Source organism: Sceloporus occidentalis, unplaced genomic scaffold, assembly GCF_023333645.1.
Source record: "Sceloporus occidentalis isolate IW3139 unplaced genomic scaffold, rSceOcc1.0.p SCAF_2, whole genome shotgun sequence".
In the NCBI taxonomy this organism is placed as follows: Eukaryota; Metazoa; Chordata; class Lepidosauria; order Squamata; family Phrynosomatidae; genus Sceloporus; species Sceloporus occidentalis.
In genome coordinates, this window is record NW_028316982.1 from 167,075,210 (window position 1) to 167,091,777 (window position 16,568).

General features: G+C 41.6%; 1 protein-coding gene across 1 annotated transcript in view; it reads left to right on the forward strand.

The window, feature by feature from the left end:
* Positions 1 to 3,550: 3,550 nt before the first annotated feature.
* Positions 3,551 to 16,568, forward strand: part of LOC149319256 (four and a half LIM domains protein 2) — a 39,130-nt gene continuing 26,112 nt past the window's right edge. The window contains exon 1 of the mRNA XM_089511386.1: positions 3,551 to 3,571. The gene's annotated coding sequence lies outside the window, so the exon portion shown is untranslated. The remainder of the gene's footprint in view (positions 3,572 to 16,568) is intronic.

Here is a 16,568-nt window from a genome sequence, read left to right on the forward strand (position 1 = left end):
TTGGCTTCTATAGTCAAGACATGTACAATCTTTAGTTTTTTGTGGGTTTTTCAGGCTATGTGGCCATGTTATAGAAGAATTTATTTCTGATGTTTCAGAAAACTATGGATGTCATCCATGAAAGCCTTCGATTTCACACCTACAATCTGCCTCCCAGCTTCTGTTGCTTCACACACTGCCATGTTAACAGCACTTCTTCCTTGGACAAATATATCCACCAACCTGGATGTTAAAATGTCTCATGTCCTAGATGCCGACATCTGCTAGAGAGATTTCCGTGAGAAACAAAACACTGAAAATTAAAATGTAAGATCAAAGATTACATGATGTCAGAGACCAAAGAACTAAAGAAGTCAAAATAGTAAATGCCATTTGAATGCATTAAATCCCCTAGTTCAGCTAATTCAATTAGTTCCACACCACCATCACCCAAAATAAATGAGACACAAGATATATTTTCATATGAGCCTTAAAATCTCTGAGCGGGGGGTTCAGGGAAAGTTTAAAGCAGAAACTGTTTGACACATCGAAATAAGTATCGAACTAATTTACAGGCTTGATGTTTAAAACAGTCTGCATTCAATAAACTTTTGCTACTGTTGTTTCATGTCTCTCTCTGAGTGTCAATCATTTGAGGATTTTGAAAGAAAATTGGTCACATGTACAGAAGCCCAAACCCAAAAATGAACACATTTGCTGGACCAGTGGTTTAGCCACCTTATGGTCCCTAAATTGTAAATCCAAGGTGACTTATAAAGGTTTTAGGGAGAAGGTGAGTTGGCAGGACCCCAGGATTGGTATCTATGTGAGCAACCTAGTAGGGGTGATCTGCCACAGTCTGTTACTGCAAAAAGAAACTGATTACAAGCTGAACCACTGGGCATGCTGGTTGGGGAATCTGGGAGTTGTGGTCCAGAAAAATAATTCTTCCAAGCTCTGACACATGGAGGCGGGTGAGAAAAGCACAGAGGTCCTTCTCATTCTTGCTCCATGTGAATAACAGAATGCCTGAATAGAGCTTTGTCTAACTGGTTATGGAGATCAGGGGTTGGTGTATTTGTCATCATGTTTCCAATCTGAAAAGATTGCCCTATACATACTGAGCCATACATTATCTCAAGAACATCAGGTAATACCACACAGAGAGAAGGAAGTGGGTCCCAGATATATAGACACCCAGAAAAGATGCCTAGATGATGGCTTACCATTAGAAATGTACAGATATACAAGGAATAAAACAGAGAACTTTTCTCTCTTAAAAGAGAGAACTGATATTCATTAATTCCATGGTGGCCTGTTACACTGTATAGTCTTCCTAGAATCTAAGAGGATCATAATATACCATGCACTGGAAATGTAGCCAAAGAAAGGTGATTTGCTGAGTGGCTCAGTTAGGACTGGATTTCAAAGTTCACATTCTGGGCCATAGAGCCCAGGGAGCCTCCAAACAGTTTCCAGAAACAGTGGTAGAAAAGAGGCACTTTGTCCGCACTCAGGATGGGCAGCTACGTATTAGGGAAGACACTGGTTGCTGCACAACATCTTTTAAAAACAACAACATAGTATATTATGCAGCAAAGAACCTGTCAAGGCTCCTGGTAGCCCACCTTCTTCATTTCCCAGCACCTAGAAAAATATACTTGCCAAACTCGCATTGTGAGGAAGGGGCTGGGGCTAGTTGTGGGTCCCAGCTTCATCTGAGAAGCAAATTTCTCCCACCATGCTCCTTCACTGACAAGGCTGCGCCCAAATGTTGCTTCTTTAACTCAGTCACAGAAGTGTACCAATGGGAACAGACAAGAGTTGTCTTGCATTTGCAATCCTATTCTTCTTCAGTTTCCCCCCTTGACATGCACACATGCATGTACAAAGCCACCAAGGAGAGAAAAACTGAACAGCAGCAGTCTAGCTGCATCCACATTGCAGAATTAATGCAGTTTGACATTGCTTTAACTACCATGATTCAATGCTATGGAATTCTGGTATTTATAGTTTTGTGAGATATTAAGGCAGAGAGCTCTAGTGCCACAAAAACTACAAATCCCAGGATCCTATAGCATTGAGCTATGGCAGTTAAACCAGTGTCAAACTGCATTAGCTCTGCAGTGCAGATGCAGCCTAAGTAAGGAGGCCATGATCTCTTTAAACAGTTCTATGAACGCTCTATTCAAGAATTCCTTTATTTGGCATTAATCACACAAGGAACATGCCTTTTGACTGATAATGCTCAGAACTGTCACCTGAAAGGCACCCAAACACTCCTTCTCCTTTGTCTTCTCTTTCCCATTCCTTTATATATGTGGTTTACCAGGCACAACCGTTTCCTGCATCCCTTGCCTTACTCATAAGCATGCTGTTATTCATAAGAAGACTTAAGATTTATCATGGCCAGGAGAACTGCCTGCTGGACAAAGCTACAAGACAATTCCCATTGACATAAGTTATTATTAGAGAATAATAGACAAACTAAGAACTTTATCGCACACTTTTTTTGCCCCGTTATGGGAACTGGAAGGGGACTTTCGGGGCCGTGAGCAACCTGCAAAAAACGGATTTTATCACACAGCAAATCATCCTCAAAAGGGCCCCATTCCATCCCCTGGTGCCAAGCTGTCCCCATTCAGTGCTGAGGGGTGCCATTTTCCTCGGTGGGAAGACTTCCAACCCCAACATTTAATGCCCCTCAGCACTGAACAGGGATGGCTTGGCGCCGGGGGACGGAATGGGGCCCTTTTGAGGACGATTCACTGTGCGATAAAATCCGTTTTTTGGAGGTCACGCGAGGCCCAAGAGTCCCCTTCCAGTTCCCTTAACGGGGGGGGGGGGGAATGGTTGGCTTTTACATGAGTCTGCTGGAAAGCGCAAGTATCTGCCCCCCCCTTCTCCCTTTTTGAGTCAATTGAGTGCAAATTATTTTTGCACTTTGAACCCAGTTTGCAGCCATTAATGTTTGCTCAAAACAGAAGGAGAAAGTGGGAGGAAGAGAAAGAAACATTTTCAAAGCAGCTAGAAAAGTAGAATGACAGAGGATTATTTGGGAATGTCTTTGCCAAATCAGGACAGTCGGAGGGTATGTCATTGGTGGAAGGCACGAGGAACAGAAACCAACTGGAGGTCACCTTTTGGAATAACTATTTATTTGGATAACATCAACCAAAATCCCCCAGCCAGCAGAGCTACTGGGCATTTTGGAGCTGAAAAAGTAGCAGTTCCAAGCTCTGCATAGGACACATTGCTTGTAAAAATGCCCAGAGAGAAACAATGTGGAAGACCTTGGATGGCTGCATCAAGTAAGAGAGCAAAGCCACTCTTACTCTCATCGCAGACACGTGTCCCTGTTAATAAATGATTCCTTAAAAGGCTGGCTCCTGCAGAGATGCTCTGGTTCTTATCACCCAGGATGGCTGCTTCTTTGGAGATAACTGTATTTATAGCTCATCTGGCAATGGAACTCTTGACGGTCTAATTAGTAAATACATAGTTTGGGTAATCCAATAAAGCAGTAAGCCTCCGTGCTGGCCTTTGTCTCCCCTCACTCCCCGACCAGAACACACAGACTTCATCCAGCAAGGTAAGCATAGAAAAGAATACTGCTTTCATGTTCAGCCATTCCTTTTTGTCACCCTGCAGCACTGTTTCAGGAAGACCCTGAATGGTTTTAAGGAAATGTTGAGATTTTCATTCTTTTTTACTATTTGCAAGTAACATCAATATACATCATGCTTTAAAAAACAAAGCAAAACATCATGGACAAACCAAGGAATCAAGAGCTAGTCCTCTGTTTCCTCACAGGTATTCTTTAGATGCTTTTATGTCGCTAAAATGACAAGAGAGTTCAATACTGTTTTATCCTTTTGCTGCACACAAGAAGAGAATATAGGGCAAGTCATCCCAGTAGTGCAGTCCTATGCAAATCTTTCACATAAGTTCAATGGTACTTATTCCCAGGGATGTGTCTGTAAACCTAAAGCTCTGATTGTTTTGCATGGTTTGTCTTGAAATGTGACATCTTCATCACTCATACCAAAAAGACAGACTGCCTGTTAAACAGGGTTCTTTAATATACCTGTAAGACATGAAGTATGGATACTGGAGTTTTTGTGTCTAGATCTGGGAAAAATACTTTATTTGTATATTTTAATTATCTTTAGTTCCCTTTTCAAAAGACACCCAAAGGCATACTAAGAGATTCAGAATTCTCTTATATTTTGTGAGGCTGCAGTTTTTCAAACTAAAGTGGGACACTTGAAAATAGATGCCCCACATTTAAGTGGACTGTGTATTTTTCTACATCAGAATCCTTAACTTTGGGCTATTTCAATTATATTTCTGTGCATGCTTGGTTACTGGTGGAGTTCATCACAATTATCATGAATTTCTTTCTTCACTCAAGGTAAGTAATAACAAAGGAGAAGACTTTTGCTTTGCTTGTATGGGGATGGAGTAATATTTTTTGTGGGGAAATGCTTTTCATTACTTTAAATTTTCACTTTGCTACTGAATAATTGGAAACTGTGAGGCATTAAAAGATAACCAGAACCTACTGTTGCCTTTGCCTGCTGTATTCTTTTCCTGTTTTTTTTCCTGAGGCCTCAAATGATCCTGGCTATATATTAAGAAGTAGTGAAGGTTGTGCTAAAAGGAGGAGGGCGAGCCCCCTAATCTATGTGAGACTTTGTCATAATCATTGTGCAAAGTAGCATTAACAGCTGCCAAACACCCATTTTAAAGCATTCATCACACTGAATTGCCTTTTAAAGTGATCTCAGGGGAGTGCTATGTTTCTTTTACAAAGCATACATGCACAGGAGAGATAGAGTGATTGTATATGAATATTTGCAGATTGTATAAATTAATCTGGGTAATTGTTTTCTTTTAATGTTCTGTATGTATTATAGCCCAAGGGGCAATGATCTGTGAATGGGAAAAGATGTGTTATTTCAGTTTGAAGTGCCAGCTTCCTAATTGTTTCCAAAGCTATGTTCAGCATAATGGATAAAAAATAGTCAAATTGTTTAGAAGCAAGTCACTGGAACAGTTGGTGTTATGTGCTCCTGAAGAATAAGTCACTTTCTTTTGATCCTTGTCTGATCTGTAACCCAAATTCCATTAATTGGATTTATGTATAGAAAACAAGCTCTCCAGGAATGGCAGTAGTATGCTAGCTCTCTCCCTGAGAGTGCCATATTCTACATGCAAAACAGGCAACATTGTTGTTCTAATGAAACCTTAACTCAGGGGCGGAAACTGTAGAAGGCTAGGGGGCAGTTTTAGCCCCCCAGGAAACTTTGGAGGTCAACAGCTCCCTCACTGAATCCCCCTTGCAAATAATAATAATAATAATAATAATAATAATAATAATAATTTAAAAAACAAATATTTGCCCCCAAACCCTCCCTCCCCCATATCCTTTAGGGGAAAAAACAATAGTGAAAATGCAAATACCTTCCATAGAGGGCATTTGAAGGCATTTCAAAATTAGCATTGCCTATAGGCCGCACTTAGTCCATCGTTGCTTTTACCAAACCTAAATGAAAAATGTATTGTCAATACGTTTGGAGTTCTCTTCTTGCACACTTCACAGATGTTCTGCTTTTTCCTTACATCCTTCTTAGATCTACTTTTATATAGGACAAATAATTATTAGAGGAATGATTCTTTTTCTAGACTTGCTCTATATTGAGCTCCCATGCCATAAATCTGGTCCACAGTTCAGTAGTATCGCTTTGCCAGACAGTGATGATTAGCTGAGTGAAACCTGGCTGAACCAGTTTCATGGTTCATGAGTTTTAAAAATTGAGTATGAATGAAGAGTGTGGCTTTCCTTTTTTAATAAAAATATGATAACCGGGATTTATTTATAGGCTGCCTCATCTACTATCAGACCCAGCATGACTAGGACCAGGCAACTACATTTTGAGGAGGGGGGGGGGGGAATTGATAGCGTAGCACTTCATGTTACATTTGTTATAGGTATTTATTGCAGAAAACATGTAAGATGTGTAAGTAAGATCTGCACATGCATATGTTGGGTAGATCTGATTGGACCATGCCTATGTTTTACTCCCACCCTTGATGCTTTTGCTGGAGAAAACAGCGCTGCAGTTGTGAGGTACAGGGCAAGAGAGACAGAGTAAGGACAGTGGGGCAAGTAGGTAACTCCCCCCCCCCCCGGTGAGCTTAACGGTGGTACTGGACTTCATGGATGGGAGTGGGGGAATATTAGATGCCCAAGTGTATTCCTTCAATTGGGAAATAGACAACAGTCTTCTGTCACTTCACCTGCATTACCTTGACTTGCTCCTGCAAGAGATTCCACCTAAACATTAGGAAGAACTTCTTGATGGGAAGAGCTGTTAGACAGTGAAATGGACTGCCCTGGAGCATGGAAACTCTTTCCTTGGAGGTTTTAAAACAGAGGCTGGATGGGCATTTATCAAGAGTGCTTTGATTGTATATTCCTGGAAGTTGGACTGGATGGCCTTTGTGGTCTCTTTATGATTCTATACTTTTTACCTTCTTATTACATAAAAGAATGGTGAAGAGGTATAGTAAATATCTTTGCTAACCGTGAGTTTAAAGAAACACTCTGAGCTTCTGTCCTGTTGCATTTTAAAGCCACCATTGTGACTACAGAAATAGAGGAGAATTTGCTTATTCTCTCATGCTACGCTGTTACTTGTGAATAAGGATGGATCACTTTGTCATTTACTTAACTAGTGCATAAATCTGGTACTGTGTTGGTGGTTCCACCAGTGGCAGGGTTAGTAAGGAATCTGCTATTGTGTTGCTGCTGCTGCTAAGCACACCAGTAAATAAGCCCACCTGAGGGACCAGGACTGGCCCTACTGTTAGGCAGAGTGAGGTAGAATGTGAATCCTAGACTCTTTACTCCTTTGGTGTGAGGATAAATAATTATGGGAGTTTTCTCCCTGCTACAAGACATTCTCCCTATATTCAAATATCCTGAAGTGTTGTGGAGGAATTATTCTGTGTAGAACATGGTGTTTGGCACAAGAATCCCATTTTCTTCAACAGAAGAGTGCTTTCTTTGCAGGAAATGTATTTTAGTAGAAAAAAGGCATGCTTTTTGCATATAGAAAAACACCCCTGTTAACACATCAGGAAGTTTGAATATTTGGAGAAAATTGCATAGGATTCTTACTGGTCTATTATTCTTCCTAACAGAGTTTTTCAGACTGTCAGGCAACCTGTTTTTTGAGCTAAGAATGCATTTTTAAATTTATATTTATTTATTTATTTATTTCATTTATATGTTGCCTTTCTCCTGCAATTGGACCACTCACAGATAAAAATTGGTTAAAAACTACACAATAAGAATTTAAAATCAATTAAAATAATCTCTCCAGATCAGTATAAAATTACATTAAACATACAAAAATTTCAAAACATAAATAGAACACAAAGTGTGTATAAAAGCCTCCCCAAACAATGATTATATATTAAAAGCCTGTTTGAACAAAAACATCTTTGCCTGCCAGCAAAAGGAAAGCAGTAAGGGGGAACTCCTTGGAAGAGAGTTCCAGTGGGTGGGAGCAACCACCAAGAAGGGTCTCTCTCATGTCCTCACCAAGGAATCCTGTGATGGTGGCTGGATCAAAATAAAACCTTCTCCTGTAGATCTTGGAACTCTGAGAGGTTTGAATGGACAATAATGAATATTCTTTTCATTGCTAGAGTGAGGCAGGCACTGGAATCAACAGTGACAGCCTGCTAGCTGAGTTCAAAGACATAGCCATGTTAGTCTGGATTAGTATGCAAAAGGATATTGTGGCATGGGAAGACGGCCCCAAAGGGCCGTGCTGCCACCAATTCTAGAGTTAGGGCCCATGCACCAACCATAAAGTCCCTAACCCTAGTACGTGCAGGTGGCATCCTGATGGCGGCCTCCCATCCACATGGGGGCCACTATTTTTACGTAAGGAACGCATAGCGTCCACATGTTGTGGCGTGTCCGTTACATCATGAGTACACTATTGGCACACTCATGGCGTAACCAGGGCACCAGGAAAAGAACCCGGAAAATCCGAGTTCCTTTAACTCCAGAGTGATGTTGCACAGTCTAGCAGCTGCGGCATCCCTCCGGAGTTAAAATGGGAGCCTGCAGACGGTCTGTACTGTGCCTGAGTTTACTTCTTCAGATGTGTGGAGTGAAGTAATTATGGATAGACATTTAGTGTGCCAGGAAACCATCGCAGGAAACCACACATATTATAACACTAGTTAACACCCCAACCTCATGAATGCTGTCTTGCCCATTTTAGCACAGCTCCTTTCTGGTTCCCAGCCAGCATCATATTACATTCTAAGAATTCCCTTCACTATTCATATGGTTACCTACTCACTTTGGCTTTAGAGCTTTCCATCCTTAAAATTTAGTCCCCCAATCGCCATCCTTAAAATTAAACTTGTCATGTCATCTCCATATCCACAAGTTTTGCATTTCTGTTGCTATTCACACACACACACAACCTGCTCATTCATGGGTATAAATGTATGTCCCTAGGCACTTCACTCCATGCATCTGATTAAGTAGACTTAAGTCTAAGAAAGCTTATGCTAGCAATTTATTTCTCTCCATTTCAAAGGTACTATAAGATCCCTTTGCAGCCTGCTGGCTGTTATTTCTGATTTCTCTGGCTGCTCTACTTATTAGAGGACAGAGTGTGTATGCCATGTAATCTTCCTAGGGACCTTAAATGAGTTGCTGCCTTATTCTCTCCTTTTTCATGGAATGCAATCTGAAGGAAAATATGACAGAAGAATGGCTGTTATTACTTCTTTAGGAACTTCTGACCTCAGAGCTGAAGCCAGGTTTAATATCACATCTGATTCAACCATCCCAAATCAGCACTCACTCAACACTCAAGATTATAGATTGCTATTTGCATTTCACAGTGAAAATAGGCTTGATACTTACTTGCAGTTGAAATGCCAGTTTTAAAGATGTTTTCCTCTCATTTGCTTTAGGGTCGTTCCCTCTACCAAAAGCTTCGAATCCTGATTCGAGCTATATGCCCTTAGTTCCCACTGGAAATCGATTCTGATCCTCATTGGATTGATTCCAGTGGAGATAATCAGTAGCAAACACAAAAAGCCTGGGTTAATTTGATAGCAAGTTTTTAGAGGTTCTTTTCCGAAAAATTGATTCCAATTCGTGTCCAAACAGCGGATTGAAATCAATTCTTTTAGAGGGCAGGGACAAATGGCAGGGGGGTGGGGGTGTTTACCATCCCTCCCCAGAGATATTACACACACACCCAGTGCTGCCTTTTTGGGTCCTTTATTTTTAAAAAAATCAAATTAATCGAAAAGCCGATTTATTTCATTTTTAAATTATGTTCCCTGGGCTTCCCTTTGTCCTCCCCCCAGTTTGCCTGTTCGCCTGTGACCTCCCCGGCCTTGCCTCACACTCTCTCAGCTTCCACCCCCCCCCCCCCAATTTCCAAGCCGGCAGCTGCTTATGTCATGGATGATTGAGGGGGGATTCTGAAGCGCACTGTCAATGAGAACTACAATCGGGGCAAATTAAATCGCTTGGACTGGGTTAAGAAAAAGATCCCCTTTCATAAGTGGGAACTGGGGGCTTTTTAGAATCACTTTTATAACCAGGGAAGAAGTGAAGCAGGAGCAATTCATCCTCCCAGTGGGAATGAGGCCCTTGAAAACTTTCAGCATAAAGGTGAAAGAAAATGAGTTATAATGCTAAACAAAGAGGTCAGTTCCTTTGTTTTGAAAATTACTTCTGACATCAGTCTAATTAAGAAAGTTTCATATATAATTTTTATTTTGAAAGTATGTTGTTTTTTGTTTTTTATTTTGCAGATGAGGCAAACAGTGGTGATATATATACCAAGCTATGTTTTCAATAAATTTTGAGGGGTTTTTCCCCTCCCTTTTTGCAAGGAAAAACTTACCATTATACTTTTTCACCTCCTCATCCTCCCCTCCCCGGCCCTCATTCTACCACTTCTGTTAAAACCCATGCCACACTGGAGAGAAAAGGACTTGCTATTTTTGAAGAAACTGGGAAGTTTAAGTATTTTTATTGTTTATAGTTTGTTCTGTGTGTGGTAAAGCAGCTGGGGAAAAAACTGTTTGTTTCAAGGCTATGATAAACCATTTCCCCCTTGTAAATCCACTATCTCAAAGGAATAATCACTGACATAAAATTTTTGCAGAGTCAATTTGAATCAACAAGTCCTGAGTCTGAGTCACACAAGAATGTATTTTTGAACGCAGCCATCTAGAAAAATATCTTTAGAGAAAAACATCCAAGTAGCAAATGACTAAAAACTAAGGCCTGGTACAGACTCTCAAAAAGGGAGGCCTGCCGGCACCTTTCCCCCCCGCAGGGAAACCGCAGCCGTCAAACCACGTGGCTTCCCCACGGAGAAAAAAAGAACCCGCGAAAAGCGGGTCCTTTTTGTGCCACACCAGTTAAGCCTAAGTGCGCCAATGGTGTACTCATGATGTAACTGGCACAGCACGACGTGCGGACGCTATGCATCCGTCATGTCACAATGGCGGCACCCATATATATGGGGCGCCAACATTGTTACAGTGCCACACCATACTAGGGTTAGGGACCGTGAGGTTGCCGCGTGGTCCCTTAACCCTAGTACGCTGCCAGCACAGTGCATTTGGCCCATCTGGACAAGGCCTAAGAGGCTGAGCAGACCACCCCTAAGAAAACCCCATTACAACTTTATCTTTGGGTTGCCATATGTCAGAAATGACTTGAAGGTACATAGCAACAATGAGTAACGTGTTACTACCATATGTTCTTGGACTACTGGTCCCATCATCCCTGATTCATTTGCCATACTGACTGAGTTTTGAGGGTACCGGAATCCCACCTCACCTGGAAGGCTGCACAATTACCATTCTTGGTGCACAGTGTTGTACAAAATACATACTCTACAACATCTTTCTTTCTTTCTTGGTTTGGCAGACAGAAAACTTGTGATGTGCATTTTAAACCTGCCAAAAATTTGAAGAGAGGAGGCTACAGAATCAAAAGCCTTGTCACTGAATGTTGGAAATAAATTTTTACCACACATTGTATGTCCTTCTCCCCCACCCCCTCCCCCCCGCAGTTTAGTTTGTCCCCAAGGTTTAGCTCACAAGAACAAATCATATGTCATATACATGTACCTGTCTGCATAAAATTAAGAAAAGAACGTAAAATAAAATAAAATCAATCACAAATTCAAGAGGATACATTCTTGTCTCCTAGTAATTGGTGTTCAACAACAGGCCAACATTCATTGATTGACCTCAAAGGGGCGGGATATAAATAATTTTTATTATTATTATATTATAAGTGTTGCCATCTGTATTTCCTCTGTGGCTCTCCTGTCCTCTCTCAGACTATGAAGATGGAGAGTGCTCCATAGGCTGGCTGTACAGCTATTCCATCTTTTTCTTGACAGATTTTACAGAGCAGTTAACAAGCTGGAAGAAGCATTAGGAAATCAAGGGAGGGCTATGTCTTCTGAATCCATAAGCTATCACAACACAACACAGTATAACTTTTGCAATGGCTGCCTTTTATGGCCAGAATCCTGTTGGTGACCTAGGCCGGTTACAAACCGGCACTTGGGACGTCCGCAGGATGTCCCATTTTAAAAAGGGGGTGTCTCTTCTAGACACCCCTGGGTCTAATACGGACTCTGTCCGTACAATATGGTGCCGGCCGTTCCACACAGCCGGCGCCATCTTTACGTATTGGACGCTGTGCATCCGAACGTGTTGCGGCGCCTGTGATGTCGCGAATGCGCCCCTGGCGCCTCGCGACGTCACAGAGGTGCCGCAGAAAGAAGCTCCATTTTGGAGCTTCTTTTTTGCTCTGCAAGAGAGCCGCGCGGTGTGGCTGCGACGGCTCCCTTACGGAGCAAGCGGCGGCGGCAGCAGACCGCCTCAAAGCGGTGGTCTATAACCCACCATAGACATGCATAAGCTGCACTACATGTGCAGGAGGAAATTTGTGAAGAATGCAGACCAGACAAATTCAGATGATGTAGGCAGAAGCAGGGTTGCACAGTAGGGTCCACAGAGTACTGTGTGAAGGTGCATTAACCAATGCCTCCACATGTGCAATGCCTCAGCACATTGCATGTTGCAATTACGCAATGGTCCATTGGCTATTCACAGTGCCTACTGATCCACATACATTGTATAGTATAGTTGTTCAATATAGGAGTTGTGTAATGCAATTGTAACGTAATTCCATCAGCAGATATTTATACTAGGCTGCAGCAACATAGAATCTGGGCCAATGATGCCTATGGGGTTTTTTTTTCAGTCCATTTTTTAAATTATTGCTAAAATTTAAACCTTAACTCTTCCTGGAAGCAAAGATGATGAATCTGAGGTTGCTGTACTTTGGTCACATCATGAGAATGCATCTCATCAAAAAAGATGATAATGCTGGGGAAGGTGAAAGGCAACAGAAAGAGAGGAAGACTGCACACCAGATGGAAAGACTCAATCGGGGAGGCCACAGGCCTGGATTTGCAAGACTTAAGCCAAGCAGGGAAGGACGGGGGGTCTTGGAGATGCCTCATCCACAGAGTCACCATGAGTTGGGGTTGACTTGAGGGCAGTTAACAAAAAAAAATGTTTTGCAGATAGTGTTTTTTAAAGGGATGAGTGGTGTTCTCATTGCTGAGTGGACACCATTAACAGTCCTCAGTTCTACCCGTTTTTGCTCCAACCAATCCTTTTTCCCTGTGCAGACTTTCTCCTTGAACCCCATCCTGAGCTCACTTTCTCTCCACTCCTGGTGTTCTCTCTCTTTTCCTCTGCTCTTTCTCCCCCCCACCCCCAAGCCCACAGATATTTCTTTTCCTTTACCCTCTTTGGTATTCACCCTTTCCTGTTTACTTCCCCATTCCTGCCAGACAGGAGCTTTTCCTCTCCTTTTCTATCTTCTTTAAAGGTTAAGAGAAAGTAAAATAGAAACCAGACAATTTACATTCTCTAGGCTTGGGAAAGTAAACAGAGTAAGAGGGAGTGAAACATCAGAAAGAGAGACTGCAATTAAAGTTCCTGCAGGCTGCAGGGTTACAGACCTCCACCTGTTGTTGCAGGTCTAGTTATGTCCTGAAAATGAAAAGGAAAATAGTGTTTTAACGTTACTGCTTTAATTTAAAGGAGACAGGGACAACATCATGCTATAAGGTTGCTGTAATACCATAACACTGGAGTTTGGTAACACTGGTATAGCACTATGATACCACAGTGTAATATTGCTAATTTTTCAAGGGCATAGGGAGTTAACATTGGCTTGTGTGTTTTGTTTTTTAAAAATCCATTATGGTAATATGGTGTTACAGTTCTAAATGTCCCTTTCATTTGAAAAGAAACCTGCAGTTTAATTATGAGTAAACCATAGTGGAAAGAGCTGGTCAACATTCTCTTCACTCCCTAATCATAGATCTCTTCCCTCCCATCTCAGGTTGTTTTTATCCCTGCATGCAAGAATATATAAGATGCTTATAATCTTCCCTCCACTCAATAGCCAGGAAAGCATTTGAAAGGAAATGGGTTATAACTAAAAAGAGGTGGGAAAGGATCAGGTAATTACTTCCCCTCCAATGTCATATCTAGGGATTGTCTACACTATTAAAAAATACCCACCCTTAATTCACTTTGAATTGATGGAGACCCAGACATATGGTAGGTGTGTGGGTGGCTGGGGAGCTTTTAGGCACCTAATGCTTTTAATCTGCAGGAAAAAAAGCAATGGTCTGAGACAGATGGGCAGAAAGGGGCATGGCAGCAGCGATATTAGGGTTCTGGACCACGCAGCAACCGCACGGTCCGGAACCCTAGTATGCAATGGTGGTGCCCTGATGGTGGCGTCCCATCCACAAAGGTGCCACCATCTTGACGTAAGGGACGTGCAGTGTCCACATGTCGCTGTGCGTCTGTTACATCACATAACCCGGGTGCCACAAGAAGAACCTGGAAGTACCAGATTCTTTTTACTCTGGAGGGATGTTGCACTGTTTGGTGGCTGCAGCGTCCCTCCGGAGTTAAAATGGGTGTCTGCAGACCACTGTTTTCGGGTGGTCTGTACTGTGCCAATCTTTGTTTTCTCTGTCTTCTCCTGGGAAATTTGGATGAGTGGATGAGAGCCCTGGTGGCGCAGTGGTTAAATCACAACCATAAGGTTGTGTGTTCAGTCCCAGCCAGGGACTCAGGGTCAACTCAGCCTTCTGTTTTTCCGAGGTCACTAAAATGAGTATCCAGCTTGTTGGGGGCAATTACCTTACAGTTGTAAATTGCTTAGAGACTGCTTAGTGTGGTATGAAGCGGTATATGAATGAAGTTCCTATTGCTATGTGTGACCAGCAGATTTGCATTGGTGACAGAGGGAGGAACCTGTAGTGATTGGAACAGGACATCCAGGATCTGGTGGTTGCATGATGATTCCTTCTAGAAAGTGACAATTTTCAGGAGAAAGGAAATTCAAATAATCATTCACCATTTTTGAAAATGATGCTTCATTTCTGCACATAACTGGGTATCAGTATATCTGCTTGGTAGATATTTATACCTGCCTCTGCACACCTCTGATTAATTGCTTGGCTTAACTTTAGTTATGGCCGTTATTAAAAAAAGAGGCAGAGGAGAGTACTGGACTAGGGTGGAAATGAATAATAATAATAATAATAATAATAATAATAATAATAATATAATTAAACTTTTATTTATATCCCGCTTTTCTGATACAAGACAATCAAAGCGGCTCACAACATATTAAAATCCACATTTACAAAATTATGTCCCAAATTCCCCCCCCCTTAAAACAGGATTAAACATGTACAATTAAAATATCTATTAAAAAAAAAACCCCACACACAAAATACGAGGACAGAGTGGTGGGCTGATACATGATGTGGGGGGCAGTCATTCCGTGGCCGGGCACTTTTATTCAGGAGAGGCCTGCCAGAAGAGATCCATCTTGACAGCTTTTTTAAAGCTGTCTAAGCTGGCAATTTGACGGATCTCGTCAAATTGCATGTATATGTCCATATGCTTGATAGACAGTGGTGGGGAGTGGATAAAGTGAAACAGTCATGGTTGTGTGGCTGAAAATAATTTGGGGAATCTTTGGGGGAAATAATGTGGGGAAATTTTTACCATGAGGCAACCTCGGAATGGGGAAACATGTGGCCACTTAAACTGAATTTGCCACAATTTGCCATGATGACCATAGAAATAGGTAGGCAAGCCCAGGGTTGCTGTGAACCTGGAAAATCGAGGGCCCACCTGAATTTCATGGTCAGTGTAGACTTACCACTAGTTTGACACTTCTGCTGGGTCCCAGGTAACAAGATTAGTTACTTTCTTACATATATGTTCTTACTTCTAAGACATTACTCTCAAACAATGGAAAGGATACTTGCAGAGGTAGTGTGTAGGAGTTGCAAAAGGACACCATCCCCCACAAAATGAAATTCGGATGATATTGCCCCCCCCCCCATGAAATTTTCCTTCTATTACCCGCTAGCATTGTAAAGAGTGACGCTCAAGATCGCTCACACTGAGGAACTCTTCTATTTAGCTCTACTGTGCTCACATTCCAATAATAATAATAATAGTAATAAAGTTTATTTATATTTCCCACGTCTCCCAAGGATTGAGGCGGGATTACATCAGTAAAAATGATACAATAATACAAAATACGATCAATAAAACACTAATACTGAATTAACCGACATTCCTATTAGTTCTCTAAAATAACTTGGTCTGTGCCTTTTCTTTGCACGCTTAAACTGTATATCTAAAAGTTCAGCTGAAGTTTTAATTTTTTTGCAGAGCTAGAAAATTGGAGATTGAAGGAAACTTTCAGGGGAGGGTAGAATTCTTATTTGGGGGCAATGTCCTCACCCCCTCCTGCCATGTAACTACTCATATGGGATCCTGTCTGAAGCCCTGGAGAGCAGGTGCCAGTCAGTGGAGATAGTGTTGAACTACTAGGAAGACTAATGGTTTGACTCTGGAATATATGACCTTTGAGCACCCTTTCTGTTCACAGTAGGTCAAATTTACAGCAGGCTTTGGAAGGAGAGGAAGCAGATAAAACCATAATCCTCTTCTTTATGACCTTAACTCGGTGAAAAGGCAGAAGATGAAAGTGGAGATAGGTGTGGATGTGTGAGTGGTTGCATTAAGTAAATGTATACATTTTACATGCTTATATAGTTTACCTGGTACAGACAGCAATTGCTTAAGACTGAAAAGCATTACTTATAAGCAACAAAAACAGCAAGAATTATACGACAGGCATCTGACTAAAATCATATTAATGTATTGATTAGACAAGATATTAATAAGACAATTAATTTGATAATGACACATTCAGGAATCAAAGAACAAATGGCAGTGTGATGATTTGGGGAAGGAAGGTGTGTGGAGAGGCTATCTTTCCCATAAGATAGTGTTAGATGCCAGCTGCATTGAGCCTCAAAGAGTGAGTCTCTTTGGTGCTTTGTCTCCTTATATGGTAAAATGATACACAGGGGTTTTTCACT